Source organism: Canis lupus, chromosome 22, assembly GCF_003254725.2.
Source record: "Canis lupus dingo isolate Sandy chromosome 22, ASM325472v2, whole genome shotgun sequence".
NCBI classification, from domain to species: domain Eukaryota; kingdom Metazoa; phylum Chordata; class Mammalia; order Carnivora; family Canidae; genus Canis; species Canis lupus.
Window position 1 is genome coordinate 34,839,143 of NC_064264.1, and position 19,828 is coordinate 34,858,970.

The 19,828-nt window shown below is 32.6% G+C and overlaps 1 long non-coding RNA gene across 1 annotated transcript in view; it reads left to right on the forward strand.

Moving 5' to 3' along the window:
* The window catches only part of LOC112656043 (uncharacterized), a 106,841-nt gene that overhangs the window by 13,951 nt on the left and 73,062 nt on the right, over positions 1-19,828 (forward strand). The window lies entirely within an intron of this gene.

Genomic DNA, 19,828 nt, shown 5'->3' on the forward strand with positions numbered 1-19,828 from the left:
TGTCCTGTGTTAGTAGTTTCAAAAGTACTCTTAATTTTATATGTTCACCTGGCAAAACAGAGACAATGTAAAAATAATGTTGGCCCCAAAATGGGCAGCTCTGGAAGAGGCAGTAATTGTAGATCTCTCTTTCTTTCTTTCTTTCTTTCTTTCTTTCTTTCTTTCTTTCTTTCTTTCTTTCTTTCTTTCTTTCTTTCTTTTATCTCTTTCTTGCACTTACTCTTCTCTATATTAGTAATTATTAGTATTTGATAGTTGCTTTTTAGTAAAACATGCTGCATGCCGTCTGTGTTTCATAATTCCAGGAAATGAATGGGCCCATGGCCAATGATTTATATATCTTGATTTGATATTGTGGAATCAAACTGTATATGATCAGAGAGCTGTTTTTGGTAAATGTGTGAGTCTGTACAGGCTATATGGAGGACTTGGAGGGGGATACTGATTTCAGTGATCAATGTGGCTTAATAGAGAAGAAAGTGCATGTAAAGAGTTGAGAAAAATAAATTACAAGTGTGCTATAAGATATTCAGAATAAAAATGCAGAGGGAGAGAGCACAGAGCCTAGGGCACTTAGATTCATTCCCACTCTGAAACCATGGATTCTTATTGGGTGTTGTGGAAACTCAAACTGTATTTTTTTTTAGAGAACTCCAGGGAATCTTTTTTTTTTTTTTTTTTTATTCAAGTAAAATTTTAATGTCTTCAGTCAATACAACTGAAAATGTAGTGTTTTTTTTTTTTTTTTGGTTTTGTTTTGTTTTTTGTTTTTTTTTTATTCAAGTAAAATTTTAATGTCTTCAGAACTCCAGGGAATCTTTATACACTGTCCCAGGTTGGGAGCTAGGCAGGAAAATTTTCAGAAGATACATATACCTAGTTCTGTGTATGGAGAATTGCAACATGTATTGGAAGATTTAAACTATACTTTCAAAAGTACTTTCTTTTTCTTATTTTTGTACTTTGGTTTTATTTAAAAATTCTGACATAAATATATACATTAATTAAGCAGAGAAAAGATATGCTCTAAGTAGAGAGGAAAACTTAAAGCTGTGGCCACATAACTGTATGGAAGTCAAAGTGTAATAACTGTAGGCTATACTGGAAAGTATCTTTGCCCAGTGGTATCAATGTTTTAATGACGGCCTTTAGGTTTGTTTGTTTTTTTTTTTTTAAGATTTTATTTATTTATTCATGAGAGACACACAGGGAGAAAGAGGCAGAGACACAAGTAGAGGAAGAAGCAGGCTCCACGCAGGGAGCCCGACGTGAGACTCGATCCTGGGTCTCCAGGATCACGCCCTGGGCTGAAGGCGGCGCTAAACCGCTGAGCCACCTGGGCTGCCCAGGGGCCTTCAGTTTTTATATAAAGTGAGTTGGGGAAACATTGTAAATCCGTTTTTGAGTGAAAGAGAGGTCTGTATTTATATATTAGGTGAGCTTTAATGCTGTATTGAATGACCTTTATAGGAGCAAGAGTAGTACATGAGTGAGGAATTGCTTCTGGCTTGAACCAGAAAGGCAGCAACACATTGAGCTAATAGCATTCTGAGTACAATTTGGAAATGGAGGTAGTAAGGTTTCAGGTAGATTGGATAAGTCATGAGAGAAAAAGGTCATGGATGCTAATGACTCTAAATGTGTATTTCCACATTACACATTTTATCTGAACTTAGATTCACATTTTTTACTATATATGCTCAAGTAAAAACATTTAAAAAATGAAAATGATGATGTTATTTATGGATAAAAGTACAAAGGCAAAGAAACGTTTTTGAAAATAAATATCAAACTGATTACTGGTTCAATTTGTGGTGGAGAGGACGAAGAAAAGAAAATTATATTCTTTACTATTTTAATATTTAAAAGTTTTTATTGCATTTTTAAAATGAAGAATAGAACACTGCTAGTTTCCTCATTTAGAGAGTATCAGTGCAAACATTCTATTATTTAAAGTATCTATTTATATCTATGTCTATTTAAAAATCTATGTTCAACTATATTAAACATGCTAAGATACCCACCACGTTATTTAAAATATTCATAAATGTTCTTTGGTTTTCACTAATATACTTTGTGGAAGTATTTTAATTAGATTAATTTTGCTGTAAATGAATAACATTGATCAAAAATGGTATTTTCATTCTAGCAAAATTATATATGCATTTATGATTTTTATTTGTAGATTTTGAGACAAATTGAATATCAACATTTCATAGAGTTTCAACAACTGAGATCATGCCACTAACCTCACCTTTAAGAGAATATTTACTTATTTCTTGCAGTTATAATTTTACCTTAGCAAAAATAAAAATAATTTTTTTCTGGTCTGTGATAAAGAATGAGCTGTAATGTAGACCAATATAGCAAGACACTCATGTAATTCTCTGAAGAGGTCATTGATTTAGCTTGTCTCTTTGGATTAAATATAATTAAAGGTTTCAAGAAACCCTTAATTCGGGGATCCTCAGAAGTAGAAAACTGTGTCCACACTAGTTTCTGTATGTTTCAAATGAGAAAATACCTAACCAGAATTGTTTGCAAGATCATATCATAAGACAGTGGAGTATAAAATAGAAGTATTGAGTGCCTTAGACATATATGCTTACATAGTCTGGCAGTGTCTTTTCATACTCTGACTGGATGCATTAAGCAGCTTGTATTAATCAGGTTTCTCCCAGGAGTCTGAATCAATAAGGATAGATATATACAATTGGTTCTTGGTTCATATAATTATAGAGGCTGAGAATTTCTGAAATCTGCCATCTGCAAGCTGGAGACTCAGGAAAGATAGTGGTGTAATCCAGTCTGAATCCAAAGGCCTGAGACCCAGGGGGAATTGATGGTGTAAATCCTATGGTAGGGCAGAAGAAGACCTATATCCTGGTTCAAGCAGGAAGGCAGGAAGACAAAGGGGCGATTTCTTCCTTTATCTTTTGTTCTATTCAGGGGCTCAAGGATTGAATGATGCCCATTCACACTGGGGAGTGTAATCTACTTTATTAAGTTCACTGATTGAAATGCTAATCTCAATGGAATCAACTTCACAGACCCAGAAATTATGTTTAATCTGGACACCCTGTGGCTCAGGCATATTGACACATAATATTCGCCATCCCATAGCCATACATTCTTTTTCTGTATAGTTGAAAGTAAAGCAGACTTGAATAGAAGGCAAGTGATCTGAAGTTGTCTTTTGGTGAGATCAACTGGATCACTGTCATTGACCAAAACTACTGGAAACCAGATAAAAATGGAGGAGTTTCAGGATAGGCCAGAAGAGAAGGGATGATGTAAGTATGATGAAATATTGGCTAGAGTAGAATGAAACAATGCAAGCTTAGAATTTATGTCCCTTCCAGTGCTATGATAAAAATGGATTGCTGGATCTATCAACTAAAAGAGAAGAGGTGAGAAAATACTAATCTGATAAGGTTTCCTTTGAATTAAATGAAAAAAAGAAACAAAACCAGCTTATATAATTAACTTTAATATAGGTGCAAAAACAACTATATGGGGGGGGGGAATGTCTTAAAATAGAAATTGATTATCATTAAAAATAATAGGGGTGTGTGTGTGATTATGTATATCTGTACAGGTATAAAGATAGATATTTCACATCAGAGCATATAATCGGTAAAGTTTTATTAAACATGTTTACATACATATTCTCTGAATCCTTTGTTGACTATTTGTTATATAAAGCTCTTAAATCTAGCTAGAGTATGCATTGTTATTAGATATAATCTATGCATCTTATTCACTTTTTGCAATTATCTTCTTATATCACTACTGCTTATTGAATAATCAATACAGTTCTCACTTATTCTAGATGTTTATTTGTAATTCTATTTTAAATTGTTTATTCTGGTTCATTTTTTCTGTTATTTTTCTCATGCAGAAAATCCAGTGATTTGAAGGTGTATAATTATCATTCATTTTAATGTTGTCACTCATATATTCTCTATTTTCTTGGATTTAACTTCATAGATAAGATTCAAAACTAGTTTTCAAGTTACTATCTAAGAATTTAGGACTGTAAGTCGAATTATAATCGTGCAATGAACTCAAGAACATTGAAGTCTATGTTAGATCTTATACACAACTACATATGTTTTATTATTTTTACAAGACTTCCTTTTCTGTTTCTCATTTATTCCTCCACATTTTTTTATTGAAAAAATTCTGTATAGAAATTTTTATGATAGACATTATGCTAGGCTCTGAGCACACAATGTTGAGCAGATATAGTTCAGGTTCTGATGCGATTCCAGTCTAGGGAGAAAGGTATAATCACACTAAATTACTAATTGAAGTATAATTACAAACTGTGATGATGTAAAGAAAAGGAATAAAGTTCTATAAGCGTATATAACAAAGACTCTTACCTATACTGGTGAATAAGGAACAGCTTCATTAAGAAACTGATGATCCCTAAGACCTAAAGAAAGATTAAAAATAGATTAGTTGAAGGAGGGAAAGGTGTTTTTAAGGTGTGTGTCCTGTGGTCCTGTGCAAGAAATGATGGGATTAAAAAGCAGAGAAAAAGGTCAATATGAGGCAACTGATTGCTATTTATACATAGATGTAGCTCAGGCATATATCACAAAAGGCTTTGTACCCATTGTGAGTGGAAATGATTGTCAGCTAAGTCTAAGAGTAATCTGTTCAGATTTGCATTTTGAGAGCATCACTTAATATATAGTGCAAAGAACATATTAGGAAAAAAAAAAAAAAACAGGTGATACAGAGAGACCAGTTTATGGTTATTGCAATTGTCCAAACAAATGCATTGGTAACTTGGATTAATAATACTTATATTTTTTGTAATAAATAACTTTTTGATATATCAGCAATTTTGTTGCATAAACTCATATTCTGTACTATTTAATATAATATTTTTCATATTATTATTTTCCTACTGTTTTAACATTTTCAGAGTTTGAATTATCAAATATATTAGTATCATTAACTATTTCCTTATAGTGAAGTTTTTTCCAATATGAGGTATGTTTTAAGTTTTCAAAAATAAACATTAAAACTTTAATTTTATTTAAGTTTTAAAACTAATTTTTAAAAGTTTGAATATAGTTGACACACAATGCTACCTCAGTTTCAGGTGTATAACATAGTGTTTCAACATCTCTGTACCCTATAGATACTTACCAAGATACTTACCTTCTGTAACCATACAGTACAATATTTGATTTATAGAAAAATTGTGGACATAGTACAGAGATTACTCATATATCTCACACTCAGCTTCCTCTAACCGTATCTGTCACAATGAATATACCCATATCAATATTCTTTATATTTCTTTAGTTTTTAACTAATGTCCTTCTTATGTTGCAGAATTGTATTAAGATAAGAACACCATATTTCTAATTCTAAATCCTGGTTTCTTAGACTTTACCCTGTGGCAGCTTCACAGATTTTTCTTTTCCTGATGACCTTTAAAGTCCTATTTTGTAGAATGTTCCCCTGCTGAGATTTCAGTAATGTTTTTCTCATGATTAGACTAGGGTTGTGGGATTTTTGGAGGAAGACCACAGAGGTAAAGTATCATTCTTAATGCATCATATCATGAGTACATACTATCAACATAACTGTATCACTGTTGATGTTAACCCTTCTCACTTGTCTGAGGTAGGGTTTACCAAGTTTCCCTACTTTAGAGTTCATTATTATGCTCCAACTTTTCAAAGGAGGCATATCTACATAAATTAATTGGAATTATTTTGCACAAGACAATTGTCCATAGTCCCCAAGGTATTTGTTTTCTAGATATTTATTAATATCAGTGTGGAAAAGTTACATTCATTTCCTAGGACTGCTGTCATAAATTCCCACAGACTTGCCATCTTAAAATAATAGAAATGTATTCTCTCAAAGTTCCGAGGCCACAAGTTTAAAACCAAAGTGTGGGCACACCCACAGTAGCTCTGATACCTTTAGGGAAGGATCCTTTCTTGCTTTTCCACCTTTGGTGGCTCCTAACATTCCTTTGTACTTCTTGGCTTGAAGTTGTATCATTCCAGTCTCTGCCTTCTTTTTTTACATCACCCTCTCTTTGTCTCTGTGTGTCTCTTCATAATCTTTCTTTTTCTTAGAAGTATAGACACCAGCCATTGGAAATAGGACCCATCATCTTGAAAAAAAAAAAAAAAAAAAAGGAACTAGAACTCCTCCTAAATCCAGGATGATTTCATCTTGAGATCTTAACTACTTAAATCTGTGAGACTTTATTTTCAAATAAGGTTACATTTATGGGTACTAGTGTTTAGAACTTGAATATACCTTTTAAAGGACATAATTCACTGTACTCATAGACAAACATTTTGTAATTGGGTTATAATATAATGCTAGTTTATTTATTCTATGGCTCAAATTGTTCCAGCTTTGGAAATTGAGAGCTCTTTCAGCTATGTCACTTTGACCTAACCTCATTAGTATGGGGCTTTTTTCCAGCAGTATCTGGATTTCTGACAGTATAAGATGGTCCAGGCTAAAATTGTGTATTCCTCTAGTCCTAGAATCAAACATTTCTTCAAGGAATTCTGGTTTATTTTACTGGAGAATGGTTTTGGGAATCAAGACATGCTAGGTGTGCTGTTGTTGCTTCTGGGTCCTTTCTGATAAGGATGCAGGAGATTATATGTGTGCATACTAACCTTTGTATAAACACATAACTGTAATTATTTCTGTATATAAACATCAGTGTATATATTATACTGAAAATGAATTTATACTAATGTCTCCAAGTCTGTTGTAATACCATATGGATCATTCTAGCTGTCTCACTTTGCTTACCTGTAACATCCCACTCAAACAGTGGAAAAACCTGGGTCCCACCATCTGCCATCAATTTACTTAATCTTTCAGTTCTAGTAATATACGTGCTTGTGGCTTTAGAAATTTTAACTTATACCCAGTTTTAAGTATTTTAAAGTCATATTGTTAAGAAGATAGTCTTCTAGAGAGCTTCTTCATCTAAAAGGCATGGATACACCAACTAAACAATTAGCAGTGCCATGAAAATTTGCTAAAATACCACACCCATGTCATTTTCATCACCACTACCACTATCACCACCAGGGACTAAAACAGAACTTAGATTACCCCATACCTGGCTTCCATATTAATATCACTCAATCAAGAGAAGATTCAGACCCATTAATTCATGGCAGATAAACTACATAAAATATAACTATCAATGTTCAGAGCCTTGCCAATTTCTAGCGTACGGCTAATTGCATTTTATTGTCATACCTAATTTGCCAATTACCACCATGTTCCAGAAATCTTTATCAATAATAAGCTCTTAGTACCTGCATACTAATCCCTATGTATTTCTGTATATTCCTTCTTCTTATCTAAACACCTACATCTCTTGAACTTCTAGCACTTTTGTTTTATGCCCTCTGAAACTGACATACTATCAGAGAAAGAGCCTCCAATAGTCCTAACAGCTTGTGTAAGTTTTTCTTTTTCTGACTTGAATTAGTAAAGCTAGACCCTCCTTAGGAGACGTGACCTCTCTTGAACAACTCCCATATAACCTCATACTCAGGCTGGAAGTAGTTTAGCTTCCTCCTAATTGCTATTTGCCATTTTAGACTAGTTTCCTTCACCCATTTCTAAAAATACTAAATTTAGAATTTTATGATTAAAATATAACTCAAAACTTTTTCTCTTTGCAGTAATATGCAGGTATTTTGACCACTTCTCCTTACTTCTCTAAGACAGTTGCTCTCTGTGCCTAACTCAAATTGTGCTTTTGTCAGAGTTCTTGGTGATTCTAACGTCATGGCACCTGTTCCAATACCATATACTCTCAACTGATTGCCCTCTTCTCCTGGATTTATATTCTACTCCCTTCATTGGCAGCTTGCTTTCCATACCATATCCTTACCATAACCAGTAATTTCAAATTTAACATATATATCAGCCAGTGTTTTAAAGATAATATTCTTTGAACTCCATTCTTTATATTTGGTATGCATAAATTTAGAATACTATTTTCTTAGTGAACATTATCTTTTTTTTTTTTTGAACATTATCTTTTATCTTTATGCTAAATGTACCATTTTCTCCAGCGGTGTTTCTTAACTAACACATTTGGTCTGATATTAGTATAACTATTCAGTTACTGACTCAGGAGATATCTAAAAATGTTCTGAACTTAACATGTATAAACTAAAATATTGCTCTTCCTATATATATTCATTCATTCTAAGTTTCTACCATCTTAATGCCAACTCTACTCTTCATCACATCACATTTTTAGGGATTTGTTTCTCTATTTTAGCAAATTCTATTAGTTTAATGTTGTGTGTGTGTTGGGGGGACACAATCCCTTGCCACCTACACGGTTGCCACCCTGTATGAGTTCACTGCACATAGTCTGCCAAATGGATTATATCAGTAGTATCCTAACTAGTATTCCAGCTGTAGCCTTTGTCCCCTCTAGACTGTTCTCAAAAAGAGATAACTAAAGTCATCGCGTTAAAATTAAGACTAGTTATGTGACTTTCCAACCCTCTCTGAGTATATGATGAATTTCTTACTTTCTATATTTATTTTTCTTCATGCTCCTTAGTACCTTAGACACTGTAACATTGTGTTTTTGTGTGTGTGCATGCACATGTCTGTATGCATTTATTCATTTCCTCACTCTCTAAAGTGCAAAGTTCGTGAAACATGAACAGAGAGTTTATTCTGTTTTATTAACTCTTATTGGTACAAAGAACAAGGGCTGGTGCATATTAAACACTCAAAAGTATATATTGAATGAATAAATGATGGCCTCTACTTCTCTGGTGAAGGACAAAGATATAGGTTCTGTTGGCAGAAGTAGGCAATTTCAAAACATAAATTAATATATCATTATTCTCTAATTCCCCACAATAGTTGTTTTCTTAATAACATACAATTTAAGTCTTGAGAAAAAAAAAACATACATTTAATTATTTGTTTAAGGACGAACATTGGTAATACAATGATCCCTATGCAATTCCCTTCCTTATCTCTTAAAATATAATGAAAGCTAGAAGCATACTAGTGCATTAAGTATAAAGAGAAGGCTCTCATAAGAAGGCTGTATTCTGGCAAAATAAATTTATTGGTAAGGGCAATTATTTAAACATATATTAAACATATATATTAAACATATATAATCTGATGTACAGATTTAAAATGTGAATGATAAATTCTTAATGTTGTATTTCAAAAAAATATTTACTAAGTGACTTAATTGAAGTTTAAAGCCTAGAACAACAAAATGAACTGCCACTTACTGAATTATAGATAACCAAGAAGTGTCTTTAATGATGAGATTAAAAATAAGATCAGGGTAAAGCAATTATGCCTGTATTACAGTTTAGGTGGAAATTTAGAATCTGAACATATGCTCTGATAAAAGAAAATATTGTAAAGAACCATAAATTAGGAGACCAACAATCAAAGAAAAGTTATCTACATTAATTTATCCTTGGTTTATTTTAATGGAACTAGCTATTTCCCTAAAATAACTTGTTTCATTTTTCATATTCTTAAAGATTACTCAGCCAGCAAAATTTGATAAGGTAGACTACTTACTACTCACAAATTTATCCTTCTGTCAAATATTTATTGATTTTATAGTATGTCACAGATATTAGAGATGCTAATGTTTTTAAGGTGAGCTATATTTTGTTTACATGGATTCAGTTATGAGTCTTTTGAACTGCCCAATGCAATTAAAATGAAAACTATTGAGAAAGTGTTTATTGCTAAAACCAAAAGCATGCGATTCAACAGGAGATTCAAAAATGAGGATTCAGCAATATCCTCTTCATTTAGAAAAAGGAATTTTAAAGGTATTGGAAAAGCATAATGCATTTGGGGAATGGCAAAATTGATGCATTTGTTTCCCTAAATAAGTAAGCCTAAATGTGGAAGGAAAGGGAAGTCAGGATATTTTATAGTTTGGATTTTTATTGCACATGTAAGCCATTTAAGTTTCTATGTAAATAAAAAAGCAGCCATAAGACATGATTATATTTTTTAAAACAGCCATTTAATTTTAAAAGGTAACGTGTCTGTTTTCAGTGAACATACTTTTTCATAACATTTAATATCCTCACAAGGCATCAGCAATGCTTAGAGGGCAGATGCCTCTCATGCTATTTTTAATGAAAGTGTGGCCTTCCAAAGGTGCAAGTGGCCTCATAGAAAAGGTACCTTAGAAAAGGCGCATCTTAGAAAAGGGACCATCTCTTTCATGGTCACCTGTGTTCTACATGAGCTAACAGTGAGAAGAAAAGATAATTTCCTAAGTAATTCTACAGAAGAGCAATGAACGTTATGAAAAAGAATTAAGGAGTCTCTCCCTTAAGGGGTGCCTGGGTGGCTGAGTCGGTTAAGTGTCTGACTCTTGGTTTTGGCTTAGGTGCCTGTTACCTGGCATACAAAGTCCTGTTCTACAGATGGCTCATGCACAATAGAGACAGAAATTCACAAAGAGGAAACTTAAAAAAAAAAATTTGGAAAATGAGAGAGACAACATAAAAGTTATTGGTCCATATCAACTTGGAGTAGTTATAAAAACGATTAGTTCCTGATTTTACTCCTTAGGAAGGGTTCCTTTACTAATTGTTTCTGGATCCTGGTTTTGCTTTTTGAAAGGTGTCTTCTTGTCTGTTAGTCATGTTTATATTTGTGTTGGGTATCATAGATGCCTACATATGATCAGTGTATGTTTGAAAACCCATATGTTTAAAAATACAAATGCTTTGGTTTTGTTTGTTTGCTTGTTTTTCTTTTTATTATGGCTTATCTTTCCTTTGAAAATGCAATTAACTTTTTTAAAGGTTCTATTTATTTATTCATGATAGACAGAGAGAGAGAGAGAGGCAGAGACAGGCAAAGGGAGAAGCAGGCTCCATGCAGGGAACCCAATGCAGGACTCGATCCCGGGACTCTAGGATCGTACCCTGGACCAAAGGCAGGCGCCAAACCGCTGAGCCACCCAGGGATCCCTGAAAATGCAATTAATTAAAGAATTACCAGGCATTTTGTGATCTATTCATTCCTTGTCAGTTCCCTGTGTCAGTTAACTCACCAGTTTTCTATTAGACATAATTCTTAATCTATAATATTTTGATTATTTACTCCATGCTTCTCAATTATGGTAATGATAAAAAGTCCTTGTCACAGTAGCCTAGGTGGAAAGACATCATTTATTTTTGTACCCTGGCTGATTTGATCTTTGCTCCAATACTTCTATGAGGATTCTGACTTTCACCTTTCCCCATTCAATATTTGTGATCATTCTGACTTATTGGAAACCTTTGGTGCTAAAGGGGAGTTACTAAACTAGTACTGGTGGGCCAGATCCATCCTTGCATATCCTTTTGCAAATAGCCTTAATACTTTTTCATTACAACCGTAGATTGTATAGATTGTATGAAAATCTCCACAGGGGATCCTGGGTGGCTCAGCAGTTTAGCACCTGCCTTCAGCCCAGGGGATGATCCTGGAGTCCGGGATCAAGTCCCGCATCAGGCTGCCTGCATGGAGCCTGCTTCTCCCTCTGCCTGTATCTCTGCCCGCCGCCGCCCTCGCCCCTCATGAATAAATAAATAATATCTTAAAAAAAAAAGAGAAAAGAAAATATCCACAGACAGATGAACACAATAAGAAAGAAAAAAATGAGGATAAATTTAAATTTATAGTGATATTTTATTCACCAAAACAAGGGAATGTGATTGGAGAATTTATTTCATTTAGAAAGTGACTTTTGATATTGAACCTTTAAGGGAATTTAAAATTAGGCTTAAATTTCTCTCTGAATAAATACACATAGAAATCTTTTGATAGTTTCAAAGATTTATACTGAAACTTGTAGCATCTTTGCATTCAACTTGTGTTATTGAAATAACTATACTATTTGATGTCATTGTAGAACCATTGATACATAGTAGACTATGCAGTTGATCATGTTTTTGGATGGGCAATTGAATAGTGAATAGATTGTCTGCCTTGGGAGCCAAGTAGGCTTAGTGAAATTACCTAATTAATTAATGACTATTTTGTGGGTTTCTAATGTAAAATATACACTGAAAATCAGGGATACCAAGACAACATATAAAAGAACAGTAGAAAGTAAGGAGAGATAAAGATTGCAGATTCCTTCTCTGGTTGTATAGTCATATTCCTGGTATCTTTTCTATTCAGAGTATTACTTTTTATATGAAACAAGCTTCAGTTTTTTAACACTTGTGGCATCTATCTACCTTCTTCAGTTTTATTCCCTAGAAAATAAATAGTGCTTTACTTAAAATTTGGGAAACATAAACTAGGTAAAATTCATTATCCTTTTTCCTTTTTCTTGGCAACAGGCACAGAAACAGCAGGAAGATGTTCACTTTCTGTCTTCCATGGCATATGTTTCACAAGGGCAGATACCTACAAAAAACAGGGGTTTGCAGTTGTGATTCCCTGACTGTATTTGGGTGGATTTGTCTACCAGGTGCTAATATTTACATCTTGGCACTCAAGCTACATTCAGATATAAGCAATGCTTCAGTAATGTAATTGTGGCTTCTATCTGATTACTCTTTGGCCTTACCTGTCAGACTTCAGGAGAGGAAGGGAGATGCTATACTGATTTTATACACACCACATACTTAAATTTATTCATTATGTATTTAGACCATAATAATTTTTCAAATTAATGAATATAAAGCTAAAATTCATATTTATGTCTATTTTTATAATTCTAGTAAAATAAACTATGAATATAATATAAAATATTAACTACTATTAGACTTAAAATGGCAGTAATAAAAACTTGTCTTTTACTGCCATAGTTTTCATCCCTAGTTCACACATGCCAGAGACCATAATTCTCAAGTCCTCTTGCTGTTCCTTTTGATATTATCAAATAGCATTTGATATTAATTTATCAATTTTTTCATTATCTTTTGGCATTTAATGGAAGATGAAAGTTAAACTATGTCACTCACACAGACACCTAAACATATCCACTTATACTCTTCCCATAATGTCGATAGAGTTACAATCTTGATTAATGAACTGTTAATGATAATTTTGACTAAAGCTATTCGTAATTGAGTATCATAGCTTAATGAGTAATAATTAAATTTTGAATTCTATTCAGTGATGCAATTAAGTTTTTGTGATCACTTATTCTCCATAGTTTTTAACAAAATTTAAATTCTCCTTTGAAGATATTTAACCCATAAGGTGTTCTGCCCACTTTTACATAGTGGCATGGCTCTTGGAGGCTCTCATATCTCTGTTTTCATCTAGATATGTTTTCTTTGAGCCTGACCCAGCCTAATAATGTATCTATCCATCACCTTTATCTTGGGACTTCCTATACTCCTGTTCCTTTACTAAGTAGGCAATATCTTGAGTGTCATACCTTTTTTCAAGGTGATATATTGGAGTACATTCCTTAGGAGTTGGCTTTAAAAAATTCATGGTGGGTGGCAGGGGGCGGGTGGGTAAGTATAATGTGACTTTTTAGAAAATTATGCTTTTTTAAGATTTTATTTATTCATGAAAGACACAGAGAGAAAGAGAGACGCAGAGACAGAAGCAGGCTCCATGCAGGAAACCCAATGTGGTACTTGATCCCAGGACTCCAGGATGATGCCCTGAGCCAAAGGGAGACGCTCAATTGCTGAGCCACCCCGGCATCCCAATTATGTCATCTCTTTCTTCACTGTTGAATAGGAAGTAATGTGAAAGCCTTCATTGTTTTCTAGCCTCAAAAGTGACTACTGAGAAACATAATTTTTTTTAGGCATTTTATATTTGTTCTTTCTTTTTTCTTCTTTTTGTCTTCTCACTTTTCAAGAACTTCTCTTGAAGGTTGGTAAAACTTTGTGATGGTATGTTATGGAGTATGTTTTCGCATTCATTGATTTGGGAATTTAACTGGTCTTTTAAATCTAGAATTTTCTTTCTCTTTGATAATTTAGTTTTTCTTTGAACTTTTCTCCTCAATTCCCCTCAATTTCCCCTCAATTTTTCTTATTCTATAATTGGATATTAGACCACTCCTCTTTTTATATGTATATTTTTGCTTTGCCATTTTTAGTTCTACTTTCAGGGATATGTAGTTAGCATTATTTTCTCACACTTTGATTATAAAATAAATCTGCCATCATTCTGATAGCATAAATACAAAAATAATGGTTTTTATGCTATCATTGTTGAGAGGCAAGAAATTATTATAGAAAAAAATCAGCAGTTATTTAGTGATATATTGATCTTTTGTGGACTCTTGCATAAGCTACATTGTAATGTGACTTCTCTTATTCTTAGCCTCTCATAAATGAGGTTATTTTTCAGTCTTCTTTCTTTGAATTTAACTTCCATATTTTATGTTCCTTTATCCTATTTTTTAAATCTGTATTTTTATATTGAGAATTTTTGTCAAATATTTTATGATGGTGGCTGGCTGCTCCTATATGAGTGAGGCATCTAAGATGTGATAGGCATTTCTATGCACAGTCAGGATTTGCCAACTGATAGGCTGACATAAGCTAAGTGAGTGAGTGGAATCCAAGTCATTCCTTTAGGCAGAGCCATATAAGTCAGTATCATTAGATCATTCACTTGATATATCCCTCGTTTTAATGAAGTATCTCTCTGGTCCTGTGCTTCTTGTTGAATTTCTATTTTATGCTCTGTCCTACATTTATATGGCAGTTGAGATATTTCATTTTGCTGTGTGTTGATTACATTCAGAATCCTCAAGTGTTCGTCTATAAGTGAATTCAAGCTGGTCTGAAAATGTTTAATTATACTTCTTAGTTAATAGGAAATCTTATTATATTACATTGTCAACAATCTTAATGCAATTTCTTTTGGTTTTCATTTTGAAACATATTCAAATATTATAATTTGGAGAGACTGGTAATACAAAAGGGTTAAGATAGATCAACCTTACAAAATGGATAATAATTAAATTGCAACTTTATATCAAATCAGTATCTTTTGCTATTCTGTTGATTGGATGGTAGGCCTGTATAATTGCTTGAGAAGACCTGCCATTTTCTTAAATGATCAGGAAGAAAAACTCTTAGATTTTCTAGTAAGTATATACTAATTCTGTGGTACTGAGATTTTATAAACCAAAACATAATAAATCTCACTCTGTTTTGCTTGAATTTACATTGGGTGATGATGGGCACTCAGCTTTAATTTCAGTCAGGTAATTGTCAATATAGATATAAATGTATATGAGAGAAAATCTTCAAACCTTGCCATCACATCTGTGAAAGGTTTTCAGGAATCTACTAGACTAATATACACTAGCTGAAAACACTTCTTACATTTCACATCAAATAAATCATGGTTAAAATGTTATAAATATCATGTTAAAACTTTATAAATCTTTAGACTTGAAGCTTAAGGTGATATTTTTATTACTGTAAGAAGTATTTGAAACTATGGTGATCTAAAATGTGTAATTTTATTGGCATTAAACAATTAGATATTTTGTCCCTTGAAAAACTGTTAACTCTTGAAGAGTACTTGGTGTAGAAACAATCTGTGACATTTCAAGTTTTCTAGCTATTGTTATAAACAGCATGCTAAAGTGATTTTTCCTTGTAGTTTTTAAGTAACAGAAAGAAATAGTGCTTCCAGCATCATAAAGACTTATCCTTCCTTAGGAAAGTGGCTTGTTTGTTTTATGCTTTGATACTTTCAGTGTCCATGGACTAAAGATTATGAATATCAACAAAGTAATTCAACCTACTTTATTAGCTCTCCAAGGCAGAAAACAGTTTCAAGTCCACATCTCGTTATATTTCAAATTCTAGTGTTTGTTTGTTTTTTGTTGTATTTTCTAGTTTATATTAAAAGTCTCTTTTGTCTTCAGTGACAGTACAATATCATCTAAACTCTGGATTCAATTTTATTTTTTTTCTGCTGAATTTAGATTTGGAATTAAACCCATAGGTCTAGTTCAAATTTAAAATACTTTCTGATACTATAAAAATTTATGAAAAGTTTGTTTAAACTAAGTATCCATGGGGTAGAAGGGGTTTGTAGAGATGAATTATGAAAATGAACAAAATGTTAATTGCTTTGAAGGATTTTAATGTGTTTTTTATTGAACTCAGACAAATAGATTGTCTCTTACACTGTTCATAGTGTAACAAAATAATAGCTAAGAAAGGGAGAGAAAATGAGAAAAACTGTACTTCCAGAAGTAGTGAAAAATAAAAGATGGCTGCAGAGGACATTGGTATTGAGTTTTAGGCTTTGAGAATGAGAAGAAATGTTCTCCCTGAAATATCATCTATTTTTTCCTCAGGCTGGCCCTAAGGGAGAATTGGATGAACAGTAATAGGCTTTATAATTCAGAATAACATAATTCTGTGCTTTTTACATTATTCAGTTATTCAGGATTTTGAGAAGACACTGAATTCATAGAAAGTTGATATGGGATTGTGTTAATAACTGAGTTATTAGTAGTAATGAGAGTCAAGTAAGGGGTATAGTTAAAAGGGAGAGAGAATTCCTAGGGGAAAAAAATACCTTGTGAGGAATCATCCCAGTCATCTGTGTCATTTTTTTTCTGAATATAAATGAATGCTCTATGGTTCAAGAGGACATGTAGAAAAAGGTATTATTTGTGGCAAAGAGATGGAGATCTATTTGGAAATCCCTTAAGATTTACCACCAGTTATTAATTTAAAGAGATAGAGAGAGGGAAAGAGAGTGGGAAGGAGAGAGAGGGGATTAATTTTCTCTAGAGAGTTGTGCTATGTGTTAATACTACAATTATCTTGTTAACCATTTTTTTCAGAATCACAGTAAAACTTATTCACCTTTGTGACTTTAAAAACTTTGAGAACGCATGTATGTTTAATTTTCAAGATATATGTTAATTTTTGGAGCTATAACTATATGTATTAAATATTTAATATTTTAATAATTCCTTTTTTGTAACATACTCTTAGAAAAATGATATGACCATATCCTGTAATCTGTTGTAAAATGTGCCTCTTAAAATCTTAGTGCCATTTTTCATGAGCAGAATTATGTATGTTAAGTAAGACTACTTTAAAGTTTTCTGAGCCTAAAGTGATACAGTTAAGTAGTTAATAATTGTTAGTTTCAAGTTGTTAGAAATACTAACCATAAATATTAACTATCTCTTTCACCGATTGTTAGACTATATTACTGAAAATAAAACAAGCACATTCTACTAAAGCCTTATAACATTTCTACCCAATAAAATACTAAAGCTATCCTAACTTTACATGGATATCGCCAACCCTTAAGAATCATTGCTTTTGCAAACCTGTTGAAGAACCTCAGTGCTACCATTCAACAAAAATAAGGATCAGAATTCTAAAAATGTAAGATCAGAATTAAGACATATTACCCTTAAGAAGAATGAGCCTGAAATAATAATGATGTATCTATGTGGAGCTGTTATATAAGCAGTTGAAGACAGATATACATATTTGAATTAAAAACTAGGCCATTTATGTGGATTTAGGAATTGAGAGTTTAAAATATGATCTTTTTATTATATTATTTTATAGTTGGTAGAAAGAAAAATCAGTATCCATGCAGGGTCCTGATGAATTCCTACAGAGGGGTTGGTAAGGGTGAATTGAATCAGCGAGAAAGGAAAAAAAAAAAGTGTCAGGAAAGATAGAGAAAACCTAACAAAATCAGTAGGGGATTCCTAGAAAGGAACATTGTTTTAGGGGGGAAAAAAAAAACCTTAATATAATTCACTTTTCAGTATTTCAAGATGTGAATAAAATAAATATCTAATAAGGAAATAATAGCATGAAATATAGCTATGACTTTATAAAAGCAATACCTTATATTTTGTGTACATTTTGTTCTATCATAGCAACCTTGTGATTTAACTTCTCTTTTACTTAGGATGGTACTGTTTTATTCAGTGCTTTTTTTTGGCACATACTGGTTTGTTTTTGAAAATTTGTCACTCAATCATATCTGTACAAACATATATTAATAAAATATTATATATGCATATGTGTATGTAATTGAGTCAAACAAGTATTATCTTCACTTTGTCAAGTTTTTAAAAATAGTTTTATCTGTAAAGTATGTATATATATGTATGTTTATATATAATTATTTCAGTAGCTTTTACTTATCTTAGGCATCTTTATTATTTTTATACTGATTTGTAAGAGGGAAGGTTGTAAATTTCACTTTTTGTCTGTGCTTCAGAATGGTTTCACCTATGTCTAAACCATCATTTCTTAATCATGCATGGAGGCAGTGAAATGAATGGAACTACCTTTAATTTAGTTTCTCAGTTTTTGTCCATTAATTCCTCTGCTCAGATTTTTCCAGTTGATTTTTAGGTAAAAGTGAGATTTTATACTAAAATCACCTAGAGTTCAAATACACCTTTATGACCAGTATCTTGACATTTTTATAAATCTGCTATCTCTGCACATGTTGCAGTTGAACCCTTCCAGCTCTTAACCGAGGCGTATTCTCAATATATACACACCTATTTGTTACATCAGCTAAAACTCCAAAGTTAAATATATGCCATATGTTATCTTTTCAGAATATCTAGTTACCTAACACAGGGAGTCCAAATAAGCTTATTCTAATTTATATTTCTGTTTGACCAAGTGGGTAATTTATATTGAAACAGGAAAAATAAAATTGCTGTTGAGCATAAACCAATATTCATCCAATTTCTAACAACTCAGTGTATGCAGTCCTGCAGGAAATTTAGATTATCTTTAGCTTACCATAACTTTACAAGGAAGTTTAGATTAGGTTACCTTACCATAACTTTACAAGGTAGTTATTATTTCTCTTTTTATAGTCGTAAGCTTGAAGGCTTGTGATGTTAAGTAGTCAGCCCAAAATACTTCACTAAACAAATATTTGTTAGGCATAGATGTATGCCTGGTTTAAAAGTTATATATACTGAAGTCTTCAATTAATCTACTAATTTCCAAATCAGTGATAATCCAGTAAAATTGTTTCTCTAAAGTATAGCATCTCTCACCTAGTCTACCTATATATGTCACAGATTATGGCTAAAAGAAGAAAAAATTCTTATCTGTAAAAACTCATATTGGATAAGAAATGTAATAAATGTATAAAAGAAGTATATAAAAGAAATGCAATAAAATGTAATAAAATAGGGGATATTTTAAAGATTAAAAAAATTTAAAAACTAATGGGAAACATTACTTCTTTACATTAATTAATTAATTAACTAATAGATTTTATTTATTTATTCATGACAGAGAAAGAGGGCAGAAACACAGAGGAAGAAGCAGGCTCCACACAAAGAACTCGATGTGGGACTTGATCCTGGGACCCCGAGATCACACCCTCAGTGGAAAGCAGATGCTCAACTGCTGAGCCACCCAGGCATCCTACTTCTTTACATTTAAACTGTTGTAAATGTTATACAAAATAATATAATTGAAATATAGTATTATAAAGCAATATAAAACATTGAATTAAGGAAACAAGTTTCTAAATCTCCCACTTTTTTCAAGATTCTTAAAATTGAGATGTATAATCTTCCCAAATATCTTTTCAGAAAATGTGTGATACATACACTTATCAAAAAAGTAAGCCACTTTGTATGTCTTCTTTAAAAATTCTTTTTATTGGGAACCCTGGGTGGCGCAGCGGCTTAGCGCCTGCCTTTGGCCCAGGGCACGATCCTGGAGACCCGGGATCGAATCCTACGTCGGGCTCCCAGTGCATGGAGCCTGCTTCTCCCTCTGCCTATGTCTCTGCCTCTCTCTCTCTCTGTGTGTGACTATCA